Source organism: Cnephaeus nilssonii, assembly GCF_951640355.1.
Source record: "Cnephaeus nilssonii genome assembly, chromosome: 17".
NCBI lineage: Eukaryota > Metazoa > Chordata > Mammalia > Chiroptera > Vespertilionidae > Cnephaeus > Cnephaeus nilssonii.
In genome coordinates, this window is record NC_137088.1 from 363,689 (window position 1) to 381,071 (window position 17,383).

General features: G+C 56.2%; 1 protein-coding gene across 3 annotated transcripts in view; it reads right to left on the reverse strand.

Moving 5' to 3' along the window:
- The window catches only part of CCDC12 (coiled-coil domain containing 12), a 45,145-nt gene that overhangs the window by 19,482 nt on the left and 8,280 nt on the right, over positions 1 to 17,383 (reverse strand). The gene's annotated exons all lie outside the window — the stretch shown is intronic.

The following is a 17,383-nucleotide window of genomic DNA, read 5'->3' on the forward strand; positions in this document are numbered from 1 at the left end:
CCTGCCCTCGGAGCATGTGAGAGGCTCCAGAACAGAGCCTGTCCAGGACCTGCCTGCATGAGGGGGGTCAGTGTCACTTCCCCCCAAGGACCTGCCTTGACCCACTGCAGGGTGCTCTGAGGAGACAGCGGTAAGCCTCCACAGGGACTGCTCTGACGAAGATAAGAGCAAGCTGGCACGGACACATAAATCAGAACTGACAGCTGCTTGCCCTGTGCTCCTAGGAGTCGAGTGTGCCCCCACGACTGACACGGGCTTTGAGTCACTTCCTGCCAGCGTTCACCATGCAAACCCCGAGCGCGAGCAGACCCGCCACTCCCAGCCACACACCTGTGGAGAGAAGACACCGAAACCAGGCTGGAGGCCTGGCCCAGGGAAGGGTGCTGAGATGTGAACAGACTGAGATGCCCCTCGCTCTCTCAGCCCGGCAGCCAGGTCTCTTGGGACAGGCAGCAGGAATGAGTGACAGCAGCTAGAGAGGTCAACATGGTTCTACGGGGAGGGGGTTCCTACTGAGGGTGGGCAGGATGGGAGACAGGAGGAAGAAGGACGTTCCGGGAGGGAGGGGAACACGGCTTAAGCAAAGGCGGGTGTGGCCTGAAGCACACACAGGTGACAGGAGTAGCGGCGAAGGCGAAGGTGAAGGTGAAGGTGCAGGTGCAGGTGGTTGCCGGGAGGCTGTCAAGGCAGGTGGGGCTGACACAGAAAGGAGGAGAGGGGAAACGGGGTGCTGAGGGAGGGAGGACCAGAGGCCTTCCAGGAGCCTGCCCACCCTGCTGGGCGAGAGGCATTCACGGGACGCCAAGGAGGGAATGCAGAGCCCTCGTAACTGAGAAGCAAGCTAGGCTTCTCCCCGGCCCCCAGGGCTGCTGGGCCTGACCCACACACCCTCCCTGACTGAGTGCTGGCCGATGAAGCCAGCCAGAAGCAGGACATTCAAACAAAGCTCCTTGCCACTGCCAGCTGCAGGCTCCCTGATGGCCACAGGTGCTTGCCAAGGGGAAGGGGTGATGGCGCCTCCCTTGGCGAGGAAGGACCAGGTGGAAGAGAAGAGGAGGCTCAGCTTTCCCCCAACGGGCTGCTGGGCAACCCCCCCCACCCCCGCCCCCGGAAGGCTCCCTTCCATTGGGGCTAACCTGGGCCAGCTGGTAGAGAGGCAGGGACTGCGGGAACAGCCTTTGGGAGCAACCTTTGCAAACACCATGTCCCTTCCCAGCCCTGAGCAAGGGCCACTCAGCAGCCGTGGCTGCCACTACCTGGAATCCCAGAGACACTCAAGTGCCTGGCAAAGGCCAAGTTATTCATTAACAAAACGGGAAACACCCAACTACCTAAAGAACATTTTTAAAGGCCCAGCAGTTTGGTGGGTGGGGTGCAGCATCAGCTCTGCAGACAGGGTGAGGGTAAGGAGGGCCCCAGTCTGGGTGCTGTGCCATGAGCAGGGACTCAAGAACCATGAAGATACACGCGTGGGCAAGGGCAGGTGACCAGAGAAACAGGCCCCACACATGCGCGGGCACGGGACCCAGTCTTCCTGCTGAACAGCGATGCAGACAGACCCAGCTTTTAAGTGCTACTGGCCTCGGTCACAGGCAGGACCCTCCCTGCCTGGGAAGGGGCAGTGGTCAGACAAGCCTCACAGCCCCCAGCCCCCAGCCCGGGAGGCTCAGGCTCAGAGCAGAAGGGCTGGCGGGACAACCGCCCTCAGGTCCCTCAGTTCCGCAGGGAGCCTGACAAGTGGCCGTCAGAAAAGGGAAGGATTTGCCCAAGTCACAGAGGTCCTCCTGACACCCTGCACCCTCACCAAGGGGATGAGAGTCAAGAGTGGCACTGGGCTTCTAGAAACAGCCCTGACCCCGCCCTCCCCCAGGCTCCCACCTTCAGAGCTGGCCCTGTGCACTCAGACCTGGCGGACACCCGTGGGAGGAGCACAGGCAGGCGGGGCCTGAGGTGCACAGAATCTCAGGGGATCTAGACACCCCACCCACCCCGAGACCCTCAAATGCAACTCACTGCCTAACGCCCCCTTAGACACACCCCTCCCAAACCTCTGTGCCTCTCCTTCCTTCCCAGGCCTGTTCTTACTTCCCTTCTCCTACACCGCCTCCAAGCCTGGGCACAGAACTGCCAGCGCTCTACTGCCCAGGGACTGGGGGAGGGAGGAGGGAGGTGTGACCCTTCTGGGCAGGCAGTGACGCGGGCAGGCTGCAGGCCCGACTCTGGGCCCCTGGCACTCAGTTTGCTGCTAGGACTACCTGGCCCCTGTTCCCACTCTGCCCAGCAGCTGGCGAATGCCTTGAGGACAAATGCTTCTCTTACCCACCTGTGCCCATGGGCCGACCCTGCCTCCAGGGGCACACAGAGTGGTAGAGCTGCAGGCTCTGGGCCAGAACGCAGGTAGCAAGCCGTGCTTCATGCTGCTGTGCTGTGACCCGTTTCCTTGTCTATGGAAAGCAGCCTGATGTTATGCACTGTGCAGAAATGATGGCCTGGGCTAAGGAGAAAGCCCGCGGCTGGGTGGACGAGGCAGCAGACCCGAGGGCAGGGGAAGTATGGCCGGGGCAGGAAGGAAAGGGCTGCAGAGACGCTTCCGGACAACAGGCCAGACTGTTTGTGTCTGCAAAGGTCGTGCTGAGCTTTCACTTTCTCCCTTCTCACCTGCTCTCGCTGCAACCCCAGCCGAGCGGGCAGTGTGTAACTTCTGACGTCAGACAGTCTGCACGGGGGCAGATCTGATTCCCCACACGGTGCTTCACCAAGAATCAGACTCAGAGGCGGGCAGAGGGTCACTGCTCTCCCGAGGGGCGAGCAGTCCCTAAAGGCTCACAAGTGGAGGGAGCCAAGGGCAGGGGGCTGGAGGCGGGGAGGACAGTAGGAAGCTGGGGATGGGGCTGCAGATAAGAGCCGGGACGGGAGCAGTGGCAGTGGGGTAGGACGGGTGCCTGAGTGCTCTGAGGAACAGGGAGGAGCCTGAGGCGATGGGGAATGAGGTGCCTTGCTCTAAAAAGGCGGTGGCACTCAGGGAACAAAAAGAAAGGGTGTGGCGGCTTTCAGGCTGCCTGGGCGAGGCCTGATGCCTGGAGTCTGACGAAGGCTGGTGAAGACAAAGGCTGAGGGTCCCGTGCCTGGCAAGGTGTCTGGGCAGTGGAAAAGAGGGCTCACTCCTCGGCAGAGACAGGGTGGGCCCCCCATCAGCACCCCATCACAGGGCCGCGCCAGATGACTGCTGCCGTCCTGCCTGTGGCTGCGGAAGGTGGGGAGCTGGCCCCAAGCCAAGTCTGGTCTTATTCTTGCCACAAGTGCACATGGGAAACCAGCCACACTCCAGAGAAGGGAGAAACCCTTCCAGCAGATTATCAGACGGCCACTGACCTGCTCCCTGTGCCAGGCACCCACGCTGGGTGCTGAGAAAAAAGAACGAACGGGCACCGAGTGTTCACAGACCAAGGTGGGCACCCAGCCTTGGTGCGTGGACAGGATCCCAGAGGTCAACGACCAGACACACACAGGCCAGCTGGGAAAGGCTCGTCTTCTGGAGTGAAAACCCACAGTTCTTCAGCTCCTCCAGGGGGTAGTGACCCAGAGGAGGAAAGGAAGTGTCAACAGCACGGTGTGTGTGTGTGGGGGGGGGGGGGGGGGTGGATCTTTGGGTGGCACATGGGGTGGCTGGAGAGTCTGGAGAGGCTGAGTGGGAGAGGGGCAGGGGGTGCAGGGGAAGGGCAGCAGAGGGAACAGCTAGCTAGCCCTGGGAGTGTGCCCTGGGAGTGTGCCCAGGCTTAAAGGGCCCCTCCCACTGCTCCATGGCCCAATAGGAAAGAAGCCCTCGCAAGGTCATGCCGAGGTCCTTCACACACAACCAGCCTGGAACAGCTCCCCTGGCAGCCAGGCAAGGCTCCAAACTCCCGTGGGGCTGTGCCGTAGGGGGCTGTGGTGTGGAGGCAGCCAGGCAACACGCCTGGACAGGCAGGTGGTCAGTCAGTCTCAGGTTCGCTGCTGACCAGTGGCGGGACCTCGGAGGCGGTTTCCTCCCCTGTGAGAGGGGGCTGAGGGTTAAACAAGGTAACTCGAGTCCACTGTCTCATGCAGGACCCCACGTGACACCCACTGTGGGAAATGGCATCCTGGGGGTTCTGACCCCTAATGTCCATCAGCAATGGGCCTAAATTGAACCCTGACCTCTGACCCTTGCTGCATCTTCCTGGAAACCAGATGTTCCCTGTTTTCACCACCACCATCCTGCCCTAACCCCCACCCCCAAACCCAAGAAAGCTGGCACCCTGTTGACTTCCAGGGACCACAAGAGACTTAACAGGTACCCAGGATCCAAGGCCCAGGATCCCAGCCTGGAACACGGAAGGCCCATTACTGTCAGACCAGCCATCAGAAAAAATGACCTACATCCGACATTTTAAATGTAGCAATGTGCGCACGGAATAGCACTTTATTTTTTGCCAAGTTTCTGCAGATGACAAACTTTTGATTTTTAAAAATGAGGCTCAAAGGAAGAATGGCTGATTCCCTCAGGGATGAGTGACCAGAGGCCCCGGCCTCAGGAACAGGCACACCTGTGAGCTTCCCCACAGAAGCCTGGCTCTGCACCCACCACAAAACCCCAGTGGGTTTCGGCGCTTTCCTGTGCAGGCTGCACCCATGTCAGCAGGCCTCTCTTCCAGCCAGGCCTCTGACAACTGTGCCGGCACGGATGCAGCTGCGTGTGCCATCACCAGGCTCTGCCTCCCTCTGCCTTCCCTCCTAGGTCGGACACTCCAGAGGCCTGGCCGTCACTGCTCCCAGCACCTGGCACAGCACCAGGTGGAGCAACAGTGAATGGATGAATGGGTGAACCTCCCGACACTGCGTGAGGCAGGACTCACAGGCGAACCCCCTTAGAGATAAAGTTCTCCGCCACCTGGTTTGAGCCTCCCAACAGCCGGACTCCCAACAGGCTTGTCCACGGATCCAGGGGCTGAGTTCAGACCTAACTCAGGTCTGTGCGTGTCAGACCCCACACGCTTCTTCTCAGTTTGGGGACACAGACAACTGGCAGCCTAGCTCTCTGCTGCCACACATCTGCTCCTTCACCTGAATATCTGTCCTGTCCTCCCCTCCAACATTATCTTCTTTTCCTGTAAAATGAGGGGGAAATCCCAGCCATGCCCACTTCTTAGGGATGTGGCAGGGATCACCTCTAACTAGGTTCCCTAAAATTAGACTTCCCAGTAAAGGGGAGCTCTGGAGAGGGCTGGACCCAACTGCCATTCATCTCTGCAATAACAGCAGTCATGACAGTACACCAGGCAATTAATCATTTTGTTAATTAAGTTATCAGTATAATTAGTCATCTAGAAATCTAGTAAGGTCAGCATTGCTTTCTCCTTTCGCACATGAGAAAATCGGGGTGCAGTTAACCACCCTGGCTCACACACTCAGTGCTGTAGGGCCAAGGGTTAGGGTGGGCTCAGGTCTAGACTGCCCAGCGCTCTGCTCGAACCCTACTCCCCTTCACACACAGGTGGTCTCACTGGGGTCTAATGGCACCTCAGCATCACAGCTGCCACAGCCCGCTTCACAACCACCAGGCTGACACCTCCTCTTGGTGACACTCGAGGGGCATGACCAAGCAACCAGGAGCAACTCCCACCCGGAAGAGCATGGCGAGAGGTAGGAGCAGGTGATCCTCTGTGGCTGCGTCTCATCCGCAGGAGAGCGGGAGCTACGAGGCGAGTCCGGCCTGCCGGGCACCGTTAGGCAGGCCAGCGGCTCTGCAACCGGCCACAGTGGTCCCTAAAATAGCAACCTGATGGGCGGCGCCATGAAGATGACACACCAGGGGCCCAGAGCCCACACCCAGACCATGAGCTCAACCGTGGCCAAGGACTCCACGGGCTACACAACACAACGGTGGGAAGCATTTCTGCACTTCCTTTAATTCTGCAGTCAAAATGATTTAATAACGAAATGATTAAAAACAAAAGCAACTCGAGGAACCCAGCTGTCTGGCGCTCACTGTCCTGACATTACTCACACCCTGAACAGACCCTCCTGGCCTTCGCTGGCTCAACGGGAAAGCAGGAAACCATGGCTGGCCCTCACGCCCAACACAGCCTAGGCAATGTCTTATGACCTTCCTCGGGCTTTAAAAAAAACACACACAAAACACTAACCAGCAATGCTGAGAGGAGAGGAGGGAAGACAGACCTGCACACACCAGGTCCCTCCTGCAGCCCAAACTGGGCCCAGAGGCCCAGCCAGTAGCTGCACTGCAGGCTGCGTGCCCTCCCATCAAGCCACACATTCCCCAATTCAGAGAGAACATTTCAGTTGAGAAACTAACTGATGGTGACCACGAGGTCACCTCCCACCCTCTCACCCGACCCCACCACTTCCCTTTTTTTGGAGGGCACAACGGCTCCTGCCACGAAGCCCACTCACCACCACCAGGACTTCCTCTCCACGGGGGGATGAGAGGAGGAGCGAGGGAGTCACAGCAGATGTCCAGGTATCAGTCCCCCTCAGGGAGCTCTGGGCGTGGCCCGGACCCCTGCCCATCCTCACAGGAGGCAGCCGAGTCATCAGGAGGGGAGGCCCAGCCGGTCCATCTGGGGGCATGGAACCGCCACCCACACTCTGGTCCTGAGGACGCCGCTGACGTCTGGCCAGCCGGCTGGAAAGCAAACAGGCTCCCCCTCGCACAGGAGCCGCAGCAGACGGGTTCTGAGGCTGAGCCGCGCGAGGAGGCAGCCTGGTTCCTGTGCTCACCGTCCTTGGGCCCGATGCAAAGAGCAAGCTGAACACCCCAGGGAGCGGCTCCTGAAAGTGACACCCTTCACCTCCCACACACAGCCTAGGCACACAGGCCTGCTGACACCAATTCTGGGCTCCCCCAAAGAGCTCCCAGAGCTGCCAACAAGACCACATCAGGCCTCCTGTTGGCCACATCCCAGCACTGGCTTCCCAGCCCGTGACCAACTAAAACGAGCAGCTCTTTCCCATGTGGACAAATGCCAAAGCACCCCTAGTCCATGCGTAAACAACAGATTCTGGAAACGTAGTTATCTGACCAGACTTCACACAGGGGGCTCATCCGGGGCCAGGACTGCAGCCGGCAGGCTAAGTCAGTCTCTGGACTCTTCCCACAGGGCAGGCCTGCTTTTCCCTGAGAAAACCCTCAGCCCAGCCAACGCCCACCCTGCCCAGCTCCTTCCTTTCTTCATTCAGTATCTGCAGAGCTTCTCTGGGCTTGTCGTCTGGCAGACAAAAGGTGACGAGACAGGACTGTGCCCTCGGAGCTCAGGGCCGGGGGAAGAGGAAGCAGACAGGCGAATGCACAGGCTCCATGCGCTGCCCAACGTGAGTGCCCTGGCTTCCTGGTGCTCTGGGAGTGCCCAGTGACTAAGAGCTGAGAAGAGGACACCTGAGCTCACGCTCACCTGAGGGCGAGCAGGCTGTCCCTGCTGGGAAGAGGGAACGGGCAGGGCAGGGAGTGCTGGAGTGACTGGAAGGAGTGGGGTAGCCTGAGCCTGCGTCCAGCCGGGAAGCCGGTGCAGCAGGAAAGAAGGGAAGGCCAGCCCGGCTCCAGACTTGAGCCCACAAGCAATGAGAACCAGCATAAGTCCAGGGACAGGCAGGGAGGCAGCAACAATGGGATTAGCGGGTTATTTATAAAGGACATTCAGAAAATACCAGAAAGAAAAGGGCAAAGGTCATTGGTGGAAGCCACTGAAAAAAACGAGTGGAAATGATCGGGAGAGCCACCTTCTCACTTCCAGGCCGGCAGCGGGCAGCTGCCCGTGAGTCTGCCTGGAGCTCCCTTCCACATGCCACGCAGCGCTCCCAGAGCTGCCCACCTCCCTCTAGTGCACAGCGACCTGGGATCAGGTATTACCAGCCCCTCCAAACCCAAGTTCAGAACTGAGGGATGTACCCAATGGCTCACCGCTCCCAAAAGACGGCCAGCATTTAAACTGAGGTTTTCTGATTGCATCATGCTTCCAAAACTCTCAAACAGCCCCAGGCTTGGGTGTGCTTTCCTTGCACAGGAGCCAGAGAAGTGCGACCGGGGCCATCCTTACCAAGTGAGAAAAGTAAGAAAACCACAAACTGTTGGGGCTACAAAGGCCTCCAATATCATCCACACAGGAGGAACCAGTATTAAACAGACCCACCAAGTCAGAATCTTCCAGGCTAAGACCTGCAAATCCGAACCTCCCAGGAGCCTGCCCTCTCCCAGGCCAGGCTTCTACCACGTGGCCAACTGAGGCGCCCTGGGCCAGACCACATCCCTCCAGAGGCTGACCCAGTGGAGGAAGTGACCGTATGAGGCCACACCAAGCTGCCTGAGGGCCTGCTGTGGTCACCAGGGTGAGCTCTGGACAGAGCAGGCCTGATGAGGAGACAGAGCAATCTCTCAGGCAACGTAAGCGTCCTGAAGGACACAGGAGGTCCAGGCAGTGTGGGGCAGAAGGGCAAGAGCTCATGCGGAGCCGCAGGCCTCTGGGCTCACGTTGGCTGGTCTGCCCACTTCACCTGGTGCTGACGCCACTGGAAGGCGACTGGAACTTGAGTGCCCAGGTCACTCTATGAGCCGCCCAGTGCCTGCGCCCCACGTTCACGCTGGTTCTTGGGGGCAGAAAGAGCTCACCCGACCCACAGGGAGTCCCTGGGAGGCCAGCAGGCAACCACTTTGCAATGGAGAAGCTGGGCGCAGGACAAGTGATCTGTGGACTGGGTCCCAGCACCCCGCCAGTCCAAGTCCATCGCAACAGCCACTCGGCAGTGGGTGCTAACCAGGCCTGGGGTCCAGCCTCCCCTCCTTCCATCCCAACACAGGCCCCAACATGGGACCTGAGCTAGAAAAGCAAATTATTTACAAGTCTATTCCCAGACAAGCCAGGGGTTTACAGAGCAACACAGTGTGCTGCTCCTAGGAGCTATTTTAACCTCTTTTAACCTCTGATCAGCTGCTTCTCAGTGTCACAGTCTAAGAAGTCAAAGTAAGACAGCTAGCTGTCTCCTCCCTGGTGTGATCTACAAGTGATAAAATCCTAATTAAAACCAAATTTAAACTGCAAGTCAGAACTGGCACATTTGTGGGAGAAATATTGCTTAAACAAGCTCTTTTAACCCTCACCTACGCATATCTACTTCCTGCGGAAGCGCCGGGTGTTTTTAACCATGTGCTGGGCCGAGAGGCTGAGAAGGCACGCTCCTAGGCTGCAGGGGCGTCACACGAGGGAGCCCAGGGGATGGCCGGGCGAGTCCTCCTCCGTGGGCAACAACCGCGCAGGGTGATGAGGACAGCGGAACCTGATGCTCCCCCGTGACCGCAGCGTGAGGCCATGGAATCCACTGCTCAGATGATGCCCACTGCCCCACCCCTGCGAAGAGGGGCACATGCCTCCCTGCACGCAGGCCCTTCTCTTCCCTCCGTTCACCCAGCTGCCACCAGTGTCGCCCAGAGGAAGACCCAGCCCTTGCCCTGAGCTGCCCAGTTTAGAAGGGCGGACCCTACATGAAAGCAGAGAACGTGAGTCCAAGTCAGAAAAGGCTAGCCGCAGTGTGTGGGGTGAGGTCCCTGGGGTGAGAGGGGGCTTACAAAGATGATCTCCCCAAGTTCAGACCACCTCCACTCTGGCCTGCCCTGCTCCTGCTCCTGCCCCTCCCCCAGTTCCACGCCTCCAAACAGCTATTGCCCTACCAGCCCTCCACTCCAGCCCTCGGCAAGTATTTTCCCAGCCCCTCTGCCAATTTACACAGAGAGCCCACGTGGGGACATGACCCCGACGCCAACCAGTGAGATAAAGCAGAGACCGTGCATTCAGTGGGTTCAGAAGCCCCCTCCTCCATGTAGCCTACTGTGGGCAAGTGTCACCTCCTACCCCGTGCCCTGCTGCCAGCCCTCCCTCCTATCCATCATGGCGTATAGGAGCACACTGTATTATAGCTGATGGCACACGGCTGTTTCCCTGCTGATCCCAGTCTGCCCTCACTCAGCAGGCACTCCACAGTAAGAGTAAGGCCGGTGTAGCTAGGTGGTTGAGCATCAACCTATGAACCAGGAGGTCACAGTTCAATTCCTGGTCAGGGCACATGCTCAGGATGCGGGCTCCATCCCCAGTGTGGGGCGTGCAGGAGGCAGTCAGTCAATGATTCCCTCTCATCACTGATGTTTCTCTCTCTCTCCCTTCCTCTCTGAAATCAATAAAAATATAGTTAAAAGGAAATAAGAGTAACACCAGGGGTGCAGAAGAGCCAGGTAACTTACTCCTCACCCCACAGGGCCCCACGCGCACTCCCACTCCCATAGAGAGCCCTGCACCCAGGCTGGAGAGCCCTGCTCGCAGGGACCAAGCAGGTGCTTTCTTTAGGACTCAAATCAGCCTGTGTGAATTCTAGAGGTGCCGGCCCTGAACACCAGGTGCAGGGGGAGGGGCGCTGTCCTTGAAAGGACAAATGTTTTCTGCTCCAGCCACATGCTTTCTCTAGACAGAACAGCTCTTTCCAGCCCTGAGTCAGAACAGCCCTGGAGAGTGGCTTTTACTCCCCACAGGGCGTCATTACCACAGCAACTCTACTTCCTCTTGGAATTACTTCAAAAGTTCAAGCTGTAGATTCCCTCCAAAACAAAACTGGAGAGGAACCAGGGGAGCTGGGAGCTGGGATTAAGGGAAGGCCCCTGAGGGAAGGAGGCTACACGTGAGGCTCTGCCCAGGTCCAGCACAGAAAGGGCCTGACGGCAGATGTCCGATGGCAGGTGTATTAACCCAGAAGCACAGGAACATAGGGCAGGGCTTGCTTAGGGCAAAGATAAACCTTTCACTAAAAGTTTATGTGCCAGGGGTGTGACTACCCACCACGACCTGCCCAGTTAGGACGTTATGATCAGATCACCGGTGAGATGGCTTTCTGTAAGATCCCCTTTCCTCACCTGGCTTCTTTCAGCACCACTGGCCCCCACCCCTCCAACTTCCAGCCATTCCTCCTAAATGCCTGTCTTCACCTTTGCTGTCTAACTCATCCAGCCCTGGGCTTCATCTCCCTCCCACACTAGCATCCATCCGAGCCCAGATGCCCGCCTGCCGCCTCTCCCCGCGGAGAGCTCTAACGGTCACCCTCGGCTCACACAGCCAAAACCAGACCCGCACTTCCCCTTCAAAACCACTCTGCCCCACACGGCTCATCTCAGAAGCAGGCCCCCCCCCCTGCCTCACAGGGGGGCTAATGCAGCCGCCTCCCACCTCCACACAGTCAGGCCTCCCCACCCCCATTATGGAGTGGCCCCGCCTTCCAGGCCCTCTCTATTCTCAACCGCACCCTGCCCCCCAACCCTCCACTCTAATCCTGCCACCCAGAGATCCTTTCTGGCCCTCAAAGAGCCAAGCTAGTTCCCTGCTCAGCCAGAAATGTTCTTCCCTAGACCTTGGCATCCCCTCTGCCACTTGCCTCCTCCCTGGCCCAACCCCCACCTCCCACACCGAGATCCTTCATGCTCAGGCAGCTGCACTGCCCTCCCCACACACTCCCACCGGAGCCCTCACAAGCTCCTGGTTTTACCCCCGTTTACACACGCACTGTCAGCCACGCCTCCTGTGGGCGCCTGGTGAGGCAGGGAGGCAGTCTTGTCCACCCAGGCCCCTGGCACTCGGCTGGTGCTCAGCAAACGTGTGCTTGGGGGTGGCTGCAGAGTTCCCAGTGAGGACGCCAGCCATGCTCCAGGGAAGGAGGTGCTCAACTTCCAGTGACAGAAAGCCAGAGTGATCAGAGATTCCAGAAAAATGAACCATCTGTGGAACGTAAAAAATGCATGGACTTCTAGGCTCTGCACCAAGATCTACACCCAAGATAGAAGGTCTAGGGTGGAGCCAGAGAGGAGATTGCAAACTGTTTCCCCAGGAGACCCAGAGGCACCGGGAGGTCTAAGAACCTGGTTGAGCAAACATCTTCATTTCACACGAGTCAAGGCCTCAGCGAGATGACTCAATGCAAAGCCCCCATACTGGCTCATCAACAGGTGTCTGTGCTGGGAGCCCCACATGCCTGCCCACAAGGCACTCCCTCTCACTGGCCGAGAAAGTCGGTCCTTGGGAAGAACAGGGACTGACTACACACCCCACCTTGGCTGCACTCTGCAAATCCACTTCCTGGGTCATCTAATCCTCACACAAAAGGGAACTTTCACCTTCAAAGAACCAGGGCTCTGCTGAAAAAAGCCGGGGACAGGAGGACGTCCTCTTTGCTTCCAACGGAAACAGGGCAGTGACCCACTGCCACTCAGCAGAGGACTGGAGGGCCACCCCAACCTCCCCACTTAGGAAGGGCCGGTGTGCGAGGCCCCGAGCTGGACACTTCACAGACACCCTCCCCGTACGCCCAGCTAATGGGGAGGTCAGGAGCTGTCACGACTTTTCAGACAAGAGGAGGAAGGCTCAAAGGTTAAAGATCTGTCCTGAGTCCCACAGATGTGATGAGTAGAGCTGAGATTTAAACCACGTCTGCCTGGCTCCAAAGCCCTCTCTCTCCACTGCACCCGCGGCTCCCACCAGGTAACCTGATGGCAATTTCTGTCTGTGATGGAGACCTGCTTGTTCTCAAGCAGCTGGGGTGAGGGCTAGAGGGCTAGAGGGCTAGAGGGACACGGGACAGAGTTCTGCATCGCCATGAGATCCCTTCAGCCCCAGGTTTCCTGTTCGATTAAACAGGGATAAACCAACAGCTACCTCCAAGGGCTAACCGTGAGATCCCGTCACACACTGCCAGGTAAATGCTATGACAGCCAGCCTGCAAAAGGCCCCACACACGACCTCCTCAGCTGACTTTGCAGCCAGCTATTGAGCATGGGGAGGTGCCACATTGGGTTAGAGACGAAGGCAACTTCCTGAGGGGTGAGCAGAACACAGACAAGTCGGACTCCTCACCCAGCACACTGGGCTCTTCCCTATCCAGCCCCCACAACCCCCAACACTTGCTAGCCCCCCTCCAGCTCCTCTTCTGCCCTCACCCCACACTGGCCAGGGACCCCTCCCCATGCACCCACATCAGCAAGTATCAGCGTGCTCCCCTCTTCTACCTTGGCACTGCTCCCTCCCACACTGCCCCGTGCTTGGATGCTGAAGTGTGCAGTTCACAACTACACTGCTCTGAACGTAGCATGCACCTCCACAGAGAAGGCCAGGAGTAAGCATCTGCTGGAGACACTGGCCATTAAGATTGACCACTCCAAATCCTCTGTCCCAATTCTAGGCTCCAAGGCTGATCTGATGGTCATCTGAGTCTCCACTAACCTCTTAGCTTTCAATAAGCGGGAGTTTAGGTAGAGACACGTCCTCATAAGTGAGGCTAGATGGAGCAAGTCCTCAGAGATGCTGTCCAATAAGGCAGCCATAAGTCAAAGGTGTCTGTTTAAATGTAAAGTAATTAAAATGGAATAAAATTAAAATCAATAAAATGTCACATTAGCCACACTTTTAAAAATATTTTTATTGATTTCAGAGAGGAAGGGAGAGGAGAGATAGAAACATCAGTGATGAGAATCATTGATAGGCTGCCTCCTGCACGCCCCCTACTGGGGATCAAGCCCACAACCTGGGCATGTGCCCTTGACTGGAATTGAACCTGGGACCCTTCAGTCCACAGGCTGATGCTCTATCCACTGAGCCAGACCAGCCAGGGCACATTAGCACATCTTAAGGCTGAAGAGCTATGTGGCTTGCGGCTATGGTGCTGGGCAGCGTGGGTTACACACAGAACACCACCAGCATCGCATCCGGTTCCACTGAACAGAGCTGCTCTCCAGGGCTGGTCTCCAGAGCCCCGTGAAAAACAGGAACTGCTGCTGAACCTGCAAGCTAACTGCCAGACCTTGGCCCTGAGGTCACGTCCAACCCGAGGGCCTGGCCTGCTGCCCAACCAGTCTGCCTCTGTCTCAGGGCAGAAAGAGACAGCACAATCCAGGCCAAATGCTCAGGAAATCCAACAGCCAAGGGCAAGTGTTTGTGCCAAGATCATTACCTTTTGGAGTCTCCACTTGGCTGCTGAGGAAGAGGTCGGAGGAGGACGGCGTGGCCTCACACTGCCCCAGTGGTCAGCACCACAGAGATGCCACAGAGCTTCATCCGCACAGCCTTGAACTGTTCACCTCCTCACCCAGCCTGGAACTTCTGGGTGAGCTCCAAAAAATGAGGTTCAAATACAATACAGAAACGTGTGCCTGGGCTGGCTGTCCTCCCAGCCGGGAGCACTTTCAGACCTCACCCCGCCTCCATCACTGCCAACTGCTTGCTGTCAAACCCTCTGGAGCATCCCCCCCGGCCCCCCCTCTGTGCCCATGGATGCTCCCCCCTCTGACCTGCTCCCCTGGAACACTCCTTTCCAGCTACCTCAGTACTCCCTCCCCGGCCCCCTCCACGGCCCAGCTCAAGATCCACGGAGTCTTCCTATGAAGCATCCCCAGACTCAGCCTGGCTTTCCCAGGAAATGAACCCTAGCAGCACAGTCTAGTATTGTATGTCGTCCTCTCACCTGTCAACCTTGCTGGCTGGCCTGCAGGACCCGCTTTAGGCAGTGCCACAGCAGTGCAGAGTCCCCTGCCCTCAGGGAGTCTTGCATGGGCTAGAATCCAGGAGAGTCCCTTATGCTCCATGACCTCTGACCCTCTTTCAACCTGATAAATCCATCCCATCAGGTGGGCTACAAGTAAGCGCTTTGTAAAACTGCTGAGCTGCATGGCTACACCCAAGTTTTCTTTACTGAATATATGGGAAGTTTATGGCCCTAATCTCATCTCCATCTGTCACAATCTCAGGACTGGTCCCTCCATAATATCACTGTGACATCATGAGTTTATATTCTGGCGGTAGGAAGAGGAGGAGACCACCACAAGGGAAATCAACCCCATGCCCGAATTCCACCTTGAGCACAACCATGCGTACAGTAGGTATCGGTGACAGGCCTGCCACTGAGTGTCAGCGGACTAGCAAGGAGCCATCTGCATGGGGCAAGCAGGCACTCTCCATCAGCAGAGCAAGCTGAGTGAGCTCGACGCTGGAGTCTGTCCAGCAGGGAGGCCATACTTTTGTCTCCAGACTCACCATTCACAGGTCCCACAAAAAATGACTATGAGCTAGAAAATTAACTCAAACTTTAGACCCTTGATTGTCTTTCTTCCAGGCATTTACCCTAATAGAAATGTCACTCAAGAGCTATGGAGATTAAATGACACTAAAAGCACATGTAACAAAAGAAAAAATAGATAATTTGGATTTCATCAAAACTTAAAAACTTTTGTGCATCAAAGGACACTACCGAGAGTGAAGAAACAACTCACAGAATGAAAGAAAACATTTGCAAATTCCATAACTGATAACAGTATAATATCCAGAATATATAAAGAACTCAACAACTCAAACAATCCAATTTTTTTAAAATGGGCAAAGGACATGAATAGATTTCTCCAAAGACTGTACAAATGGCAAATAAGCACATGAAAAAATGCTCAACAGCCTAATCATTAGGAAAATGCTAATCAAAACCACATTAGGAAAATGCTAATTAAAACCTCACACCCAGTAGGATGGCCATTTTTTTTAAGGCAGATAAGAGTTGGCAAGAATGTGGAGAAACTGGAAACATCATGCATTGCTGGTGGTAATGGGAAATGGTACAACTACTGTGGCGAACAGTTTGGTGGTGCCTCAAAAAGTTAAACATAGATGCCCAGCCGGTGTGGCTCAGTGGTTGAGCGCTGACCCACGCACCAAGGGATCACTGGTTCGATTCCCACTTAGGACACATGCCAGGGTTGCAGGCTAGGTCCCCAGTGTGAGGTGTGCAGGAGGCATCAATTCTCATCATTGATGTTTCTATCTCTCTCTCCCTCTCCCTTCTTCTCTGAAATCAATACAAATCTATTTTAAAAGTTAAACATAGAAAATGACCCAGATATGCCATCCCTTAGGTATATGCCCAAAAGAACTGAAAACAGGGGCTCCAACAGATATTTATACAACAGTAAGCACACCACCACACCAGTGGCAGCGTTAGTCACAATGAAGGTATCCATCAACAGATGAAGGGATAAACAAAATGTGGTATCCTCCTATATGACAAAAGGCTAACATGCAAATTGTCCCCACAGGCGGGAGTTCAACCAACCGGGAGTTAGACGTGCACTGACCACCAGGGGGCGGTGCAGAACATGGCGGGCATTGGCAATGCGGTGCTGGCAGCGGGCAGCAGTGGAGGCGCTGCTGGACCCAATGGGCCCCAACAAGAGCGGGACCGCAGCAGGATGGTGAAGCAGGTGAGCAGGTGGCGCCAGGCCAAGGTGGGTGCGAGTGGGGGCCCCTATTGCCCCACCGGTCGCCCCACAGATTGACCCTGATAGCCAGCCAGGCCTAGGGACCCTACTCGTGCACAAATTTCGTGCACCGGGCCTCTAGTATGCATATAATGGGATACTATTTAGCCTTAAAAAGGAATGAAATTCTGGCCCTAGCCGGTTTGACTCAGTGGATAGAGTCTTGGTCCGTGGACTGAAAGGTCCCAGGTTCGATTCTGGTCAAGGGCACATGCCCAGGTTGCGGGCTCGATCCCCAGTAGGGGGTGTGCAGGAGGCAGCCGATGATTCTCTTTCATCATTGCTGTTTCTCTCCCTCTCTGAAATCAATAAAAATATATATTTTTTAAAAATTCTGTAACACTAGAGGTCCAGTGCACGAATTCATGCACGGGTGGGGCCCGGCTGGCACCCGGCTGGCCTGCCCTGATTGGGGCCGATTGGAGCTGGGCCGGCTGGGGGAGGGGCTGGGGGCGGTCGGTTGGCTGGCTCCGCCCCCGATCGGGGTACAAGTTGGCTGATTGTAGATGCTAGAATATGGATGAACCTTGAAAACTCATGGTAAGTGAAATAAGCCAGTCACAAAAGGACAAATATTGTACGATTCCACCTCCATGAGGTATAGAATAGCTAAGTCAGAGACAGAAAGTAGATTAGAGGTTTCAAGAGGCTGGGGTAAGAAAAGAATGGGGAGTTATTGCTTAAGGGGTGCAGAGTTTCTGTTTGAGATGATGAAAAAGTTTAGAAATAGTGGTGATGATTGTGCAACACTGTGAATATACTTAATGCCCCTGAGAAGTGGTTAAACGACAAGTTTTATGTTCATCTATTTTGCCACAATAGGGACAAATACAAAAAAGGAATTGTGGCACATAAGGCTACACCTGTCCTCGCCAGGGGGGTAGAGGGCCAGAATCGGAATCCAGGGGGATTTAGGCATTACGCAGAGGCAGCTTGGACTTGGGCCTATCCTCTTTTACTACCTGTTTGTGAGCAGGTAATTTACAAAACCTAAAGGATATCAGAAAGTGTAACGTGAGGCGTGGCCAG